A 16,322-nucleotide genomic window follows, 5' to 3' on the forward strand; every position below is an offset into this window, starting at 1 on the left:
AGCCAGGTTCTGAAACTGGGATGGTGCAGTGAGCTAAAAAACGGTGTTGGATTCAGCCCTGATCTCTTGACTGGGTGAGAGCTTTCTGCTTAATTCAGAGACTCTGTCCCTCACCACCCCTTGTTGTAAATATTTTTGTCCACCCTAAGCGTGGAAGGGTATTCTCAGATGTGAGACCCTTGCTCATTGCACCATCAGGATTCAAGCAAACCGGGCCGAAGACGGCTGTAATGCCAGAAACCGGTCCCCGGGAGCTTGTTTCCTTCCCAGTGTAAGAATTGGCTTTTGTAGTTTGGTTTGCCCTGTTCCCATCATGCACTGGGACAGGAACAGACTAATTTGCATACATCCAGGTTCCGAAACTGGGATGGTGCAGTGAGCTAAAAAACGGTGTTGGATTCAGCCCTGATCTCTTGACTGGGTGAGAGCTTTCTGCTTAATTCAGAGACTCTGTCCCTCACCACCCCTTGTTGTAAATATTTTTGTCCACCCTAAGCGTGGAAGGGTATTCTCAGATGTGAGACCCTTGCTCATTGCACCATCAGGATTCAAGCAAACCGGGCCGAAGACGGCTGTAATGCCAGAAACCGGTCCCCGGGAGCTTGTTTCCTTCCCAGTGTAAGAATTGGCTTTTGTAGTTTGGTTTGCCCTGTTCCCATCATGCACTGGGACAGGAACAGACTAATTTGCATACAGCCAGGTTCTGAAACTGGGATGGTGCAGTGAGCTAAAAAACGGTGTTGGATTCAGCCCTGATCTCTTGACTGGGTGAGAGCTTTCTGCTTAATTCAGAGACTCTGTCCCTCACCACCCCTTGTTGTAAATATTTTTGTCCACCCTAAGCGTGGAAGGGTATTCTCAGATGTGAGACCCTTGCTCATTGCACCATCAGGATTCAAGCAAACCGGGCCGAAGACGGCTGTAATGCCAGAAACCTGTCCCCGGGAGCTTGTTTCCTTCCCAGTGTAAGAATTGGCTTTTGTAGTTTGGTTTGCCCTGTTCCCATCATGCACTGGGACAGGAACAGACTAATTTGCATACAGCCAGGTTCTGAAACTGGGATGGTGCAGTGAGCTAAAAAACGGTGTTGGATTCAGCCCTGATCTCTTGACTGGGTGAGAGCTTTCTGCTTAATTCAGAGAGTCTGTCCCTCACCACCCCTTGTTGTAAATATTTTTGTCCACCCTAAGCGTGGAAGGGTATTCTCAGATGGGAGACCCTTGTTCATTGCACCATCAGGATTCAAGCAAACCGGGCCGAAGACGGCTGTAATGCCAGAAACCGGTCCCCGGGAGCTTGTTTCCTTCCCAGTGTAAGAATTGGCTTTTGTAGTTTGGTTTGCCCTGTTCCCATCATGCACTGGGACAGGAACAGACTAATTTGCATACAGCCAGGTTCTGAAACTGGGATGGTGCAGTGAGCTAAAAAACGGTGTTGGATTCAGCCCTGATCTCTTGACTGGGTCAGAGCTTTCTGCTTAATTCAGAGACTCTGTCCCTCACCACCCCTTGTTGTAAATATTTTTGTCCACCCTAAGCGTGGAAGGGTATTCTCAGATGTGAGACCCTTGCTCATTGCACCATCAGGATTCAAGCAAACCGGGCCGAAGACGGCTGTAATGCCAGAAACCTGTCCCCGGGAGCTTGTTTCCTTCCCAGTGTAAGAATTGGCTTTTGTAGTTTGGTTTGCCCTGTTCCCATCATGCACTGGGACAGGAACAGACTAATTTGCATACAGCCAGGTTCTGAAACTGGGATGGTGCAGTGAGCTAAAAAACGGTGTTCGATTCAGCCCTGATCTCTTGACTGGGTGAGAGCTTTCTGCTTAATTCAGAGACTCTGTCCCTCACCACCCCTTGTTGTAAATATTTTTGTCCACCCTAAGCGTGGAAGGGTATTCTCAGATGTGAGACCCTTGCTCATTGCACCATCAGGATTCAAGCAAACCGGGCCGAAGACGGCTGTAATGCCAGAAACTGGTCCCCGGGAGCTTGTTTCCTTCCCAGTGTAAGAATTGGCTTTTGTAGTTTGGTTTGCCCTGTTCCCATCATGCACTGGGACAGGAACAGACTAATTTGCATACAGCCAGGTTCTGAAACTGGGATGGTGCAGTGAGCTAAATAACGGTGTTGGATTCAGCCCTGATCTCTTGACTGGGTGAGAGCTTTCTGCTTAATTCAGAGACTCTGTCCCTCACCACCCCTTGTTGTAAATATTTTTGTCCACCCTAAGCGTGGAAGGGTATTCTCAGATGTGAGACCCTTGCTCATTGCACCATCAGGATTCAAGCAAACCGGGCCGAAGACGGCAGTAATGCCAGAAACCGGTCCCCGGGAGCTTTTTTCCTTCCCAGTGTAAGAATTGGCTTTTGTAGTTTGGTTTGCTCTGTTCCCATCATGCACTGGGACAGGAACAGACTAATTTGCATACAGCCAGGTTCTGAAACTGGGATGGTGCAGTGAGCTAAAAAACGGTGTTGGATTCAGCCCTGATCTCTTGACTGGGTGAGAGCTTTCTGCTTAATTCAGAGAGTCTGTCCCTCACCACCCCTTGTTGTAAATATTTTTGTCCACCATAAGCGTGGAAGGGTATTCTCAGATGGGAGACCCTTGTTCATTGCACCATCAGGATTCAAGCAAACCGGGCCGAAGACGGCTGTAATGCCAGAAACCGGTCCCCGGGAGCTTGTTTCCTTCCCAGTGTAAGAATTCCTTTTGTAGTTTGGTTTGCCCTGTTCCCATCATGCACTGGGACAGGAACAGACTAATTTGCATACATCCAGGTTCTGAAACTGGGATGGTGCAGTGAGCTAAAAAACGGTGTTGGATTCAGCCCTGATCTCTTGACTGGGTGAGAGCTTTCTGCTTAATTCAGAGACTCTGTCCCTCACCAACCCTTGTTGTAAATATTTTTGTCCACCCTAAGCGTGGAAGGGTATTCTCAGATGTGAGACCCTTGCTCATTGCACCATCAGGATTCAAGCAAACCGGGCCGAAGACGGCTGTAATGCCAGAAACCGGTCCCCGGGAGCTTGTTTCCTTCCCAGTGTAAGAATTGGCTTTTGTAGTTTGGTTTGCCCTGTTCCCATCATGCACTGGGACAGGAACAGACTAATTTGCATACAGCCAGGTTCTGAAACTGGGATGGTGCAGTGAGCCAAAAAACGGTGTTGGATTCAGCCCTGATCTCTTGACTGGGTGAGAGCTTTCTGCTTAATTCAGAGACTCTGTCCCTCACCACCCCTTGTTGTAAATATTTTTGTCCACCCTAAGCGTGGAAGGGTATTCTCAGATGTGAGACCCTTGCTCATTGCACCATCAGGATTCAAGCAAACCGGGCCGAAGACGGCTGTAATGCCAGAAACCTGTCCCCGGGAGCTTGTTTCCTTCCCAGTGTAAGAATTGGCTTTTGTAGTTTGGTTTGCCCTGTTCCCATCATGCACTGGGACAGGAACAGACTAAGTTGCATACAGCCAGGTTCTGAAACTGGGATGGTGCAGTGAGCTAAAAAACGGTGTTGGATTCAGCCCTGATCTCTTGACTGGGTGAGAGCTTTCTGCTTAATTCAGAGACTCTGTCCCTCACCACCCCTTGTTGTAAATATTTTTGTCCACCCTAAGCGTGGAAGGGTATTCTCAGATGTGAGACCCTTGCTCATTGCACCATCAGGATTCAAGCAAACCGGGCCGAAGACGGCTGTAATGCCAGAAACCGGTCCCCGGGAGCTTGTTTCCTTCCCAGTGTAAGAATTGGCTTTTGTAGTTTGGTTTGCCCTGTTCCCATCATGCACTGGGACAGGAACAGACTAATTTGCATACAGCCAGGTTCTGAAACTGGGATGGTGCAGTGAGCTAAAAAACGGTGTTGGATTCAGCCCTGATCTCTTGACTGGGTGAGAGCTTTCTGCTTAATTCAGAGACTCTGTCCCTCACCACCCCTTGTTGTAAATATTTTTGTCCACCCTAAGCTTGGAAGGGTATTCTCAGATGTGAGACCCTTGCTCATTGCACCATCAGGATTCAAGCAAACCGGGCCGAAGACGGCTGTAATGCCAGAAACCGGTCCCAGGGAGCTTGTTTCCTTCCCAGTGTAAGAATTGGCTTTTGTAGATTGGTTTGCCCTGTTCCCATCATGCACTGGGACAGGAACAGACTAATTTGCATACAGCCAGGTTCTGAAACTGGGATGGTGCAGTGAGCTAAATAACGGTGTTGGATTCAGCCCTGATCTCTTGACTGGGTGAGAGCTTTCTGCTTAATTCAGAGACTCTGTCCCTCACCACCCCTTGTTGTAAATATTTTTGTCCACCCTAAGCGTGGAAGGGTATTCTCAGATGTGAGACCCTTGCTCATTGCACCATCAGGATTCAAGCAAACCGGGCCGAAGACGGCTGTAATGCCAGAAACCGGTCCCCGGGAGCTTGTTTCCTTCCCAGTGTAAGAATTGGCTTTTGTAGTTTGGTTTGCTCTGTTCCCATCATGCACTGGGACAGGAACAGACTAATTTTCATACAGCCAGGTTCTGAAACTGGGATGGTGCAGTGAGCTAAAAAACGGTGTTGGATTCAGCCCTGATCTCTTGACTGGGTGAGAGCTTTCTGCTTAATTCAGAGAGTCTGTCCCTCACCACCCCTTGTTGTAAATATTTTTGTCCACCCTAAGCGTGGAAGGGTATTCTCAGATGGGAGACCCTTGTTCATTGCACCATCAGGATTCAAGCAAACCGGGCCGAAGACGGCTGTAATGCCAGAAACCGGTCCCCGGGAGCTTGTTTCCTTCCCAGTGTAAGAATTGGCTTTTGTAGTTTGGTTTGCCCTGTTCCCATCATGCACTGGGACAGGAACAGACTAATTTGCCTACAGCCAGGTTCTGAAACTGGGATGGTGCAGTGAGCTAAAAAACGGTGTTGGATTCAACCCTGATCTCTTGACTGGGTGAGAGCTTTCTGCTTAATTCAGAGACTCTGTCCCTCACCACCCCTTGTTGTAAATATTTTAGTCCACCCTAAGCGTGGAAGGGTATTCTCAGATGTGAGACCCTTGCTCATTGCACCATCAGGATTCAAGCAAACCGGGCCGAAGACGGCTGTAATGCCAGAAACCGGTCCCCGGGAGCTTGTTTCCTTCCCAGTGTAAGAATTGGCTTTTGTAGTTTGGTTTGCCCTGTTCCCATCATGCACTGGGACAGGAACAGACTAATTTGCATACAGCCAGGTTCTGAAACTGGGATGGTGCAGTGAGCTAAAAAACGGTGTTGGATTCAGCCCTGATCTCTTGACTGGGTGAGAGCTTTCTGCTTAATTCAGAGACTCTGTCCCTCACCACCCCTTGTTGTAAATATTTTTGTCCACCCTAAGCGTGGAAGGGTATTCTCAGATGTGAGACCCTTGCTCATTGCACCATCAGGATTCAAGCAAACCGGGCCGAAGACGGCTGTAATGCCAGAAACCGGTCCCCGGGAGCTTGTTTCCTTCCCAGTGTAAGAATTGGCTTTTGTAGTTTGGTTTGCCCTGTTCCCATCATACACTGGGACAGGAACAGACTAATTTGCATACAGCCAGGTTCTGAAACTGGGATGGTGCAGTGAGCTAAAAAACGGTGTTGGATTCAGCCCTGATCTCTTGACTGGGTGAGAGCTTTCTGCTTAATTCAGAGACTCTGTCCCTCACCACCCCTTGTTGTAAATATTTTTGTCCACCCTAAGCGTGGAAGGGTATTCTCAGATGTGAGACCCTTGCTCATTGCACCATCAGGATTAAAGCAAACCGGGCCGAAGACGGCTGTAATGCCAGAAACCGGTCCCCGGGAGCTTGTTTCCTTCCCAGTGTAAGAATTGGCTTTTGTAGTTTGGTTTGCCCTGTTCCCATCATGCACTGGGACAGGAACAGACTAATTTGCATACAGCCAGGTTCTGAAACTGGGATGGTGCAGTGAGCTAAAAAACGGTGTTCGATTCAGCCCTGATCTCTTGACTGGGTGAGAGCTTTCTGCTTAATTCAGAGACTCTGTCCCTCACCACCCCTTGTTGTAAATATTTTTGTCCACCCTAAGCGTGGAAGGGTATTCTCAGATGTGAGACCCTTGCTCATTGCACCATCAGGATTCAAGCAAACCGGGCCGAAGACGGCTGTAATGCCAGAAACCGGTCCCCGGGAGCTTGTTTCCTTCCCAGTGTAAGAATTGGCTTTTGTAGTTTGGTTTGCCCTGTTCCCATCATGCACTGGGACAGGAACAGACTAATTTGCATACAGCCAGGTTCTGAAACTGGGATGGTGCAGTGAGCTAAATAACGGTGTTGGATTCAGCCCTGATCTCTTGACTGGGTGAGAGCTTTCTGCTTAATTCAGAGACTCTGTCCCTCACCACCCCTTGTTGTAAATATTTTTGTCCACCCTAAGCTTGGAAGGGTATTCTCAGATGTGAGACCCTTGCTCATTGCACCATCAGGATTCAAGCAAACCGGGCCGAAGACGGCTGTAATGCCAGAAACCGGTCCCCGGGAGCTTGTTTCCTTCCCAGTGTAAGAATTGGCTTTTGTAGTTTGGTTTGCTCTGTTCCCATCATGCACTGGGACAGGAACAGACTAATTTGCATACAGCCAGGTTCTGAAACTGGGATGGTGCAGTGAGCTAAAAAATGGTGTTGGATTCAGCCCTGATCTCTTGACTGGGTGAGAGCTTTCTGCTTAATTCAGAGAGTCTGTCCCTCACCACCCCTTGTTGTAAATATTTTTGTCCACCCTAAGCGTGGAAGGGTATTCTCAGATGGGAGACCCTTGTTCATTGCACCATCAGGATTCAAGCAAACCGGGCCGAAGACGGCTGTAATGCCAGAAACCGGTCCCCGGGAGCTTGTTTCCTTCCCAGTGTAAGAATTGGCTTTTGTAGTTTGGTTTGCCCTGTTCCCATCATGCACTGGGACAGGAACAGACTAATTTGCATACAGCCAGGTTCTGAAACTGGGATGGTGCAGTGAGCTAAAAAACGGTGTTGGATTCAGCCCTGATCTCTTGACTGGGTGAGAGCTTTCTGCTTAATTCAGAGACTCTGTCCCTCACCACCCCTTGTTGTAAATATTTTTGTCCACCCTAAGCGTGGAAGGGTATTCTCAGATGTGAGACCCTTGCTCATTGCACCATCAGGATTCAAGCAAACCGGGCCGAAGACGGCTGTAATGCCAGAAACCGGTCCCCGGGAGCTTGTTTCCTTCCCAGTGTAAGAATTGGCTTTTGTAGTTTGGTTTGCCCTGTTCCCATCATGCACTGGGACAGGAACAGACTAATTTGCATACAGCCAGGTTCTGAAACTGGGATGGTGCAGTGAGCTAAAAAACGGTGTTGGATTCAGCCCTGATCTCTTGACTGGGTGAGAGCTTTCTGCTTAATTCAGAGACTCTGTCCCTCACCACCCCTTGTTGTAAATATTTTTGTCCACCCTAAGCGTGGAAGGGTATTCTCAGATGTGAGACCCTTGCTCATTGCACCATCAGGATTCAAGCAAACCGGGCCGAAGACGGCTGTAATGCCAGAAACCTGTCCCCGGGAGCTTGTTTCCTTCCCAGTGTAAGAATTGGCTTTTGTAGTTTGGTTTGCCCTGTTCCCATCATGCACTGGGACAGGAACAGACTAAGTTGCATACAGCCAGGTTCTGAAACTGGGATGGTGCAGTGAGCTAAAAAACGGTGTTGGATTCAGCCCTGATCTCTTGACTGGGTGAGAGCTTTCTGCTTAATTCAGAGACTCTGTCCCTCACCACCCCTTGTTGTAAATATTTTTGTCCACCCTAAGCGTGGAAGGGTATTCTCAGATGTGAGACCCTTGCTCATTGCACCATCAGGATTCAAGCAAACCGGGCCGAAGACGGCTGTAATGCCAGAAACCTGTCCCCGGGAGCTTGTTTCCTTCCCAGTGTAAGAATTGGCTTTTGTAGTTTGGTTTTCCCTGTTCCCATCATGCACTGGGACAGGAACAGACTAATTTGCATACAGCCAGGTTCTGAAACTGGGATGGTGCAGTGAGCTGAAAAACGGTGTTCGATTCAGCCCTGATCTCTTGACTGGGTGAGAGCTTTCTGCTTAATTCAGAGAGTCTGTCCCTCACCACCCCTTGTTGTAAATATTTTTGTCCACCCTAAGCGTGGAAGGGTATTCTCAGATGGGAGACCCTTGTTCATTGCACCATCAGGATTCAAGCAAACCGGGCCGAAGACGGCTGTAATGCCAGAAACCTGTCCCCGGGAGCTTGTTTCCTTCCCAGTGTAAGAATTGGCTTTTGTAGTTTGGTTTGCCCTGTTCCCATCATGCACTGGGACAGGAACAGACTAATTTGCATACAGCCAGGTTCTGAAACTGGGATGGTGCAGTGAGCTAAAAAACGGTGTTCGATTCAGCCCTGATCTCTTGACTGGGTGAGAGCTTTCTGCTTAATTCAGAGACTCTGTCCCTCACCACCCCTTGTTGTAAATATTTTTGTCCACCCTAAGCGTGGAAGGGTATTCTCAGATGTGAGACCCTTGCTCATTGCACCATCAGGATTCAAGCAAACCGGGCCGAAGACGGCTGTAATGCCAGAAACCGGTCCCCGGGAGCTTGTTTTCTTCCCAGTGTAAGAATTGGCTTTTGTAGTTTGGTTTGCCCTGTTCCCATCATGCACTGGGACAGGAACAGACTAATTTGCATACAGCCAGGTTCTGAAACTGGGATGGTGCAGTGAGCTAAATAACGGTGTTGGATTCAGCCCTGATCTCTTGACTGGGTGAGAGCTTTCTGCTTAATTCAGAGACTCTGTCCCTCACCACCCCTTGTTGTAAATATTTTTGTCCACCCTAAGCGTGGAAGGGTATTCTCAGATGTGAGACCCTTGCTCATTGCACCATCAGGATTCAAGCAAACCGGGCCGAAGACGGCTGTAATGCCAGAAACCGGTCCCCGGGAGCTTGTTTCCTTCCCAGTGTAAGAATTGGCTTTTGTAGTTTGGTTTGCCCTGTTCCCATCTTGCACTGGGACAGGAACAGACTAATTTGCATACAGCCAGGTTCTGAAACTGGGATGGTGCAGTGAGCTAAAAAACGGTGTTGGATTCAGCCCTGATCTCTTGACTGGGTGAGAGCTTTCTGCTTAATTCAGAGACTCTGTCCCTCACCACCCCTTGTTGTAAATATTTTTGTCCACCCTAAGCGTGGAAGGGTATTCTCAGATGTGAGACCTTTGCTCATTGCACCATCAGGATTCAAGCAAACCGGGCCGAAGACGGCTGTAATGCCAGAAACCGGTCCCCGGGAGCTTGTTTCCTTCCCAGTGTAAGAATTGGCTTTTGTAGTTTGGTTTGCCCTGTTCCCATCATGCACTGGGACAGGAACAGACTAATTTGCATACAGCCAGGTTCTGAAACTGGGATGGTGCAGTGAGCTAAAAAACGGTGTTGGATTCAGCCCTGATCTCTTGACTGGGTGAGAGCTTTCTGCTTAATTCAGAGACTCTGTCCCTCACCACCCCTTGTTGTAAATATTTTTGTCGACCCTAAGCGTGGAAGGGTATTCTCAGATGTGAGACCCTTGCTCATTGCACCATCAGGATTCAAGCAAACCGGGCCAAAGACGGCTGTAATGCCAGAAACCGGTCCCCGGGAGCTTGTTTCCTTCCCAGTGTAAGAATTGGCTTTTGTAGTTTGGTTTGCCCTGTTCCCATCATGCACTGGGACAGGAACAGGCTAATTTGCATACAGCCAGGTTCTGAAACTGGGATGGTGCAGTGAGCTAAAAAACAGTGTTGGATTCAGCCCTGATCTCTTGACTGGGTGAGAGCTTTCTGCTTAATTCAGAGACTCTGTCCCTCACCACCCCTTGTTGTAAATATTTTTGTCCACCCTAAGCGTGGAAGGGTATTCTCAGATGTGAGACCCTTGCTCATTGCACCATCAGGATTCAAGCAAACCGGGCCGAAGACGGCTGTAATGCCAGAAACCTGTCCCCGGGAGCTTGTTTCCTTCCCAGTGTAAGAATTGGCTTTTGTAGTTTGGTTTGCCCTGTTCCCATCATGCACTGGGACAGGAACAGACTAAGTTGCATACAGCCAGGTTCTGAAACTGGGATGGTGCAGTGAGCTAAAAAACGGTGTTGGATTCAGCCCTGATCTCTTGACTGGGTGAGAGCTTTCTGCTTAATTCAGAGACTCTGTCCCTCACCACCCCTTGTTGTAAATATTTTTGTCCACCCTAAGCGTGGAAGGGTATTCTCAGATGTGAGACCCTTGCTCATTGCACCATCAGGATTCAAGCAAACCGGGCCGAAGACGGCTGTAATGCCAGAAACCTGTCCCCGGGAGCTTGTTTCCTTCCCAGTGTAAGAATTGGCTTTTGTAGTTTGGTTTGCCCTGTTCCCATCATGCACTGGGACAGGAACAGACTAATTTGCATACAGCCAGGTTCTGAAACTGGGATGGTGCAGTGAGCTAAAAAACGGTGTTGGATTCAGCCCTGATCTCTTGACTGGGTGAGAGCTTTCTGCTTAATTCAGAGACTCTGTCCCTCACCACCCCTTGTTGTAAATATTTTTGTCGACCCTAAGCGTGGAAGGGTATTCTCAGATGTGAGACCCTTGCTCATTGCACCATCAGGATTCAAGCAAACCGGGCCAAAGACGGCTGTAATGCCAGAAACCGGTCCCCGGGAGCTTGTTTCCTTCCCAGTGTAAGAATTGGCTTTTGTAGTTTGGTTTGCCCTGTTCCCATCATGCACTGGGACAGGAACAGGCTAATTTGCATACAGCCAGGTTCTGAAACTGGGATGGTGCAGTGAGCTAAAAAACAGTGTTGGATTCAGCCCTGATCTCTTGACTGGGTGAGAGCTTTCTGCTTAATTCAGAGACTCTGTCCCTCACCACCCCTTGTTGTAAATATTTTTGTCCACCCTAAGCGTGGAAGGGTATTCTCAGATGTGAGACCCTTGCTCATTGCACCATCAGGATTCAAGCAAACCGGGCCGAAGACGGCTGTAATGCCAGAAACCTGTCCCCGGGAGCTTGTTTCCTTCCCAGTGTAAGAATTGGCTTTTGTAGTTTGGTTTGCCCTGTTCCCATCATGCACTGGGACAGGAACAGACTAAGTTGCATACAGCCAGGTTCTGAAACTGGGATGGTGCAGTGAGCTAAAAAACGGTGTTGGATTCAGCCCTGATCTCTTGACTGGGTGAGAGCTTTCTGCTTAATTCAGAGACTCTGTCCCTCACCACCCCTTGTTGTAAATATTTTTGTCCACCCTAAGCGTGGAAGGGTATTCTCAGATGTGAGACCCTTGCTCATTGCACCATCAGGATTCAAGCAAACCGGGCCGAAGACGGCTGTAATGCCAGAAACCTGTCCCCGGGAGCTTGTTTCCTTCCCAGTGTAAGAATTGGCTTTTGTAGTTTGGTTTGCCCTGTTCCCATCATGCACTGGGACAGGAACAGACTAAGTTGCATACAGCCAGGTTCTGAAACTGGGATGGTGCAGTGAGCTAAAAAACGGTGTTGGATTCAGCCCTGATCTCTTGACTGGGTGAGAGCTTTCTGCTTAATTCAGAGACTCTGTCCCTCACCACCCCTTGTTGTAAATATTTTTGTCCACCCTAAGCGTGGAAGGGTATTCTCAGATGTGAGACCCTTGCTCATTGCACCATCAGGATTCAAGCAAACCGGGCCGAAGACGGCTGTAATGCCAGAAACCTGTCCCCGGGAGCTTGTTTCCTTCCCAGTGTAAGAATTGGCTTTTGTAGTTTGGTTTGCCCTGTTCCCATCATGCACTGGGACAGGAACAGACTAAGTTGCATACAGCCAGGTTCTGAAACTGGGATGGTGCAGTGAGCTAAAAAACGGTGTTGGATTCAGCCCTGATCTCTTGACTGGGTGAGAGCTTTCTGCTTAATTCAGAGACTCTGTCCCTCACCACCCCTTGTTGTAAATATTTTTGTCCACCCTAAGCGTGGAAGGGTATTCTCAGATGTGAGACCCTTGCTCATTGCACCATCAGGATTCAAGCAAACCGGGCCGAAGACGGCTGTAATGCCAGAAACCTGTCCCCGGGAGCTTGTTTCCTTCCCAGTGTAAGAATTGGCTTTTGTAGTTTGGTTTGCCCTGTTCCCATCATGCACTGGGACAGGAACAGACTAATTTGCATACAGCCAGGTTCTGAAACTGGGATGGTGCAGTGAGCTAAATAACGGTGTTGGATTCAGCCTTGATCTCTTGACTGGGTGAGAGCTTTCTGCTTAATTCAGAGACTCTGTCCCTCACCACCCCTTGTTGTAAATATTTTTGTCCACCCTAAGCGTGGAAGGGTATTCTCAGATGTGAGACCCTTGCTCATTGCACCATCAGGATTCAAGCAAACCGGGCCGAAGACGGCTGTAATGCCAGAAACCGGTCCCCGGGAGCTTGTTTCCTTCCCAGTGTAAGAATTGGCTTTTGTAGTTTGGTTTGCCCTGTTCCCATCATGCACTGGGACAGGAACAGACTAATTTGCATACAGCCAGGTTCTGAAACTGGGATGGTGCAGTGAGCTAAATAACGGTGTTGGATTCAGCCCTGATCTCTTGACTGGGTGAGAGCTTTCTGCTTAATTCAGAGACTCTGTCCCTCACCACCCCTTGTTGTAAATATTTTTGTCCACCCTAAGCGTGGAAGGGTATTCTCAGATGTGAGACCCTTGCTCATTGCACCATCAGGATTCAAGCAAACCGGGCCGAAGACGGCTGTAATGCCAGAAACCGGTCCCCGGGAGCTTGTTTCCTTCCCAGTGTAAGAATTGGCTTTTTCTAGTTTGGTTTGCTCTGTTCCCATCATGCACTGGGACAGGAACAGACTAATTTGCATACAGCCAGGTTCTGAAACTGGGATGGTGCAGTGAGCTAAAAAACGGTGTTGGATTCAGCCCTGATCTCTTGACTGGGTGAGAGCTTTCTGCTTAATTCAGAGACTCTGTCCCTCACCACCCCTTGTTGTAAATATTTTTGTCCACCCTAAGCGTGGAAGGGTATTCTCAGATGGGAGACCCTTGTTCATTGCACCATCAGGATTCAAGCAAACCGGGCCGAAGACGGCTGTAATGCCAGAAACCGGTCCCCGGGAGCTTGTTTCCTTCCCAGTGTAAGAATTGGCTTTTGTAGTTTGGTTTGCCCTGTTCCCATCATGCACTGGGACAGGAACAGACTAATTTGCATACAGCCAGGTTCTGAAACTGGGATGGTGCAGTGAGCTAAAAAACGGTGTTGGATTCAGCCCTGATCTCTTGACTGGGTGAGAGCTTTCTGCTTAATTCAGAGACTCTGTCCCTCACCACCCCTTGTTGTAAATATTTTTGTCCACCCTAAGCGTGGAAGGGTATTCTCAGATGTGAGACCCTTGCTCATTGCACCATCAGGATTCAAGCAAACCGGGCCGAAGACGGCTGTAATGCCAGAAACCGGTCCCCGGGAGCTTGTTTCCTTCCCAGTGTAAGAATTGGCTTTTGTAGTTTGGTTTGCCCTGTTCCCATCATGCACTGGGACAGGAACAGACTAATTTGCATACATCCAGGTTCCGAAACTGGGATGGTGCAGTGAGCTAAAAAACGGTGTTGGATTCAGCCCTGATCTCTTGACTGGGTGAGAGCTTTCTGCTTAATTCAGAGACTCTGTCCCTCACCACCCCTTGTTGTAAATATTTTTGTCCACCCTAAGCGTGGAAGGGTATTCTCAGATGTGAGACCCTTGCTCATTGCACCATCAGGATTCAAGCAAACCGGGCCGAAGACGGCTGTAATGCCAGAAACCGGTCCCCGGGAGCTTGTTTCCTTCCCAGTGTAAGAATTGGCTTTTGTAGTTTGGTTTGCCCTGTTCCCATCATGCACTGGGACAGGAACAGACTAATTTGCATACAGCCAGGTTCTGAAACTGGGATGGTGCAGTGAGCTAAAAAACGGTGTTGGATTCAGCCCTGATCTCTTGACTGGGTGAGAGCTTTCTGCTTAATTCAGAGACTCTGTCCCTCACCACCCCTTGTTGTAAATATTTTTGTCCACCCTAAGCGTGGAAGGGTATTCTCAGATGTGAGACCCTTGCTCATTGCACCATCAGGATTCAAGCAAACCGGGCCGAAGACGGCTGTAATGCCAGAAACCTGTCCCCGGGAGCTTGTTTCCTTCCCAGTGTAAGAATTGGCTTTTGTAGTTTGGTTTGCCCTGTTCCCATCATGCACTGGGACAGGAACAGACTAATTTGCATACAGCCAGGTTCTGAAACTGGGATGGTGCAGTGAGCTAAAAAACGGTGTTGGATTCAGCCCTGATCTCTTGACTGGGTGAGAGCTTTCTGCTTAATTCAGAGAGTCTGTCCCTCACCACCCCTTGTTGTAAATATTTTTGTCCACCCTAAGCGTGGAAGGGTATTCTCAGATGGGAGACCCTTGTTCATTGCACCATCAGGATTCAAGCAAACCGGGCCGAAGACGGCTGTAATGCCAGAAACCGGTCCCCGGGAGCTTGTTTCCTTCCCAGTGTAAGAATTGGCTTTTGTAGTTTGGTTTGCCCTGTTCCCATCATGCACTGGGACAGGAACAGACTAATTTGCATACAGCCAGGTTCTGAAACTGGGATGGTGCAGTGAGCTAAAAAACGGTGTTGGATTCAGCCCTGATCTCTTGACTGGGTCAGAGCTTTCTGCTTAATTCAGAGACTCTGTCCCTCACCACCCCTTGTTGTAAATATTTTTGTCCACCCTAAGCGTGGAAGGGTATTCTCAGATGTGAGACCCTTGCTCATTGCACCATCAGGATTCAAGCAAACCGGGCCGAAGACGGCTGTAATGCCAGAAACCTGTCCCCGGGAGCTTGTTTCCTTCCCAGTGTAAGAATTGGCTTTTGTAGTTTGGTTTGCCCTGTTCCCATCATGCACTGGGACAGGAACAGACTAATTTGCATACAGCCAGGTTCTGAAACTGGGATGGTGCAGTGAGCTAAAAAACGGTGTTCGATTCAGCCCTGATCTCTTGACTGGGTGAGAGCTTTCTGCTTAATTCAGAGACTCTGTCCCTCACCACCCCTTGTTGTAAATATTTTTGTCCACCCTAAGCGTGGAAGGGTATTCTCAGATGTGAGACCCTTGCTCATTGCACCATCAGGATTCAAGCAAACCGGGCCGAAGACGGCTGTAATGCCAGAAACCGGTCCCCGGGAGCTTGTTTCCTTCCCAGTGTAAGAATTGGCTTTTGTAGTTTGGTTTGCCCTGTTCCCATCATGCACTGGGACAGGAACAGACTAATTTGCATACAGCCAGGTTCTGAAACTGGGATGGTGCAGTGAGCTAAATAACGGTGTTGGATTCAGCCCTGATCTCTTGACTGGGTGAGAGCTTTCTGCTTAATTCAGAGACTCTGTCCCTCACCACCCCTTGTTGTAAATATTTTTGTCCACCCTAAGCGTGGAAGGGTATTCTCAGATGTGAGACCCTTGCTCATTGCACCATCAGGATTCAAGCAAACCGGGCCGAAGACGGCAGTAATGCCAGAAACCGGTCCCCGGGAGCTTTTTTCCTTCCCAGTGTAAGAATTGGCTTTTGTAGTTTGGTTTGCTCTGTTCCCATCATGCACTGGGACAGGAACAGACTAATTTGCATACAGCCAGGTTCTGAAACTGGGATGGTGCAGTGAGCTAAAAAACGGTGTTGGATTCAGCCCTGATCTCTTGACTGGGTGAGAGCTTTCTGCTTAATTCAGAGAGTCTGTCCCTCACCACCCCTTGTTGTAAATATTTTTGTCCACCATAAGCGTGGAAGGGTATTCTCAGATGGGAGACCCTTGTTCATTGCACCATCAGGATTCAAGCAAACCGGGCCGAAGACGGCTGTAATGCCAGAAACCGGTCCCCGGGAGCTTGTTTCCTTCCCAGTGTAAGAATTGGCTTTTGTAGTTTGGTTTGCCCTGTTCCCATCATGCACTGGGACAGGAACAGACTAATTTGCATACATCCAGGTTCTGAAACTGGGATGGTGCAGTGAGCTAAAAAACGGTGTTGGATTCAGCCCTGATTTCTTGACTGGGTGAGAGCTTTCTGCTTAATTCAGAGACTCTGTCCCTCACCACCCCTTGTTGTAAATATTTTTGTCCACCCTAAGCGTGGAAGGGTATTCTCAGATGTGAGACCCTTGCTCATTGCACCATCATGATTCAAGCAAACCGGGCCGAAGACGGCTGTAATGCCAGAAACCGGTCCCCGGGAGCTTGTTTCCTTCCCAGTGTAAGAATTGGCTTTTGTAGTTTGGTTTGCCCTGTTCCCATCATGCACTGGGACAGGAACAGACTAATTTGCATACAGCCAGGTTCTGA

The sequence above is a fragment of the Lissotriton vulgaris genome, chromosome 1_1 (assembly GCF_964263255.1).
Source record: "Lissotriton vulgaris chromosome 1_1, aLisVul1.2, whole genome shotgun sequence".
In the NCBI taxonomy this organism is placed as follows: Eukaryota; Metazoa; Chordata; class Amphibia; order Caudata; family Salamandridae; genus Lissotriton; species Lissotriton vulgaris.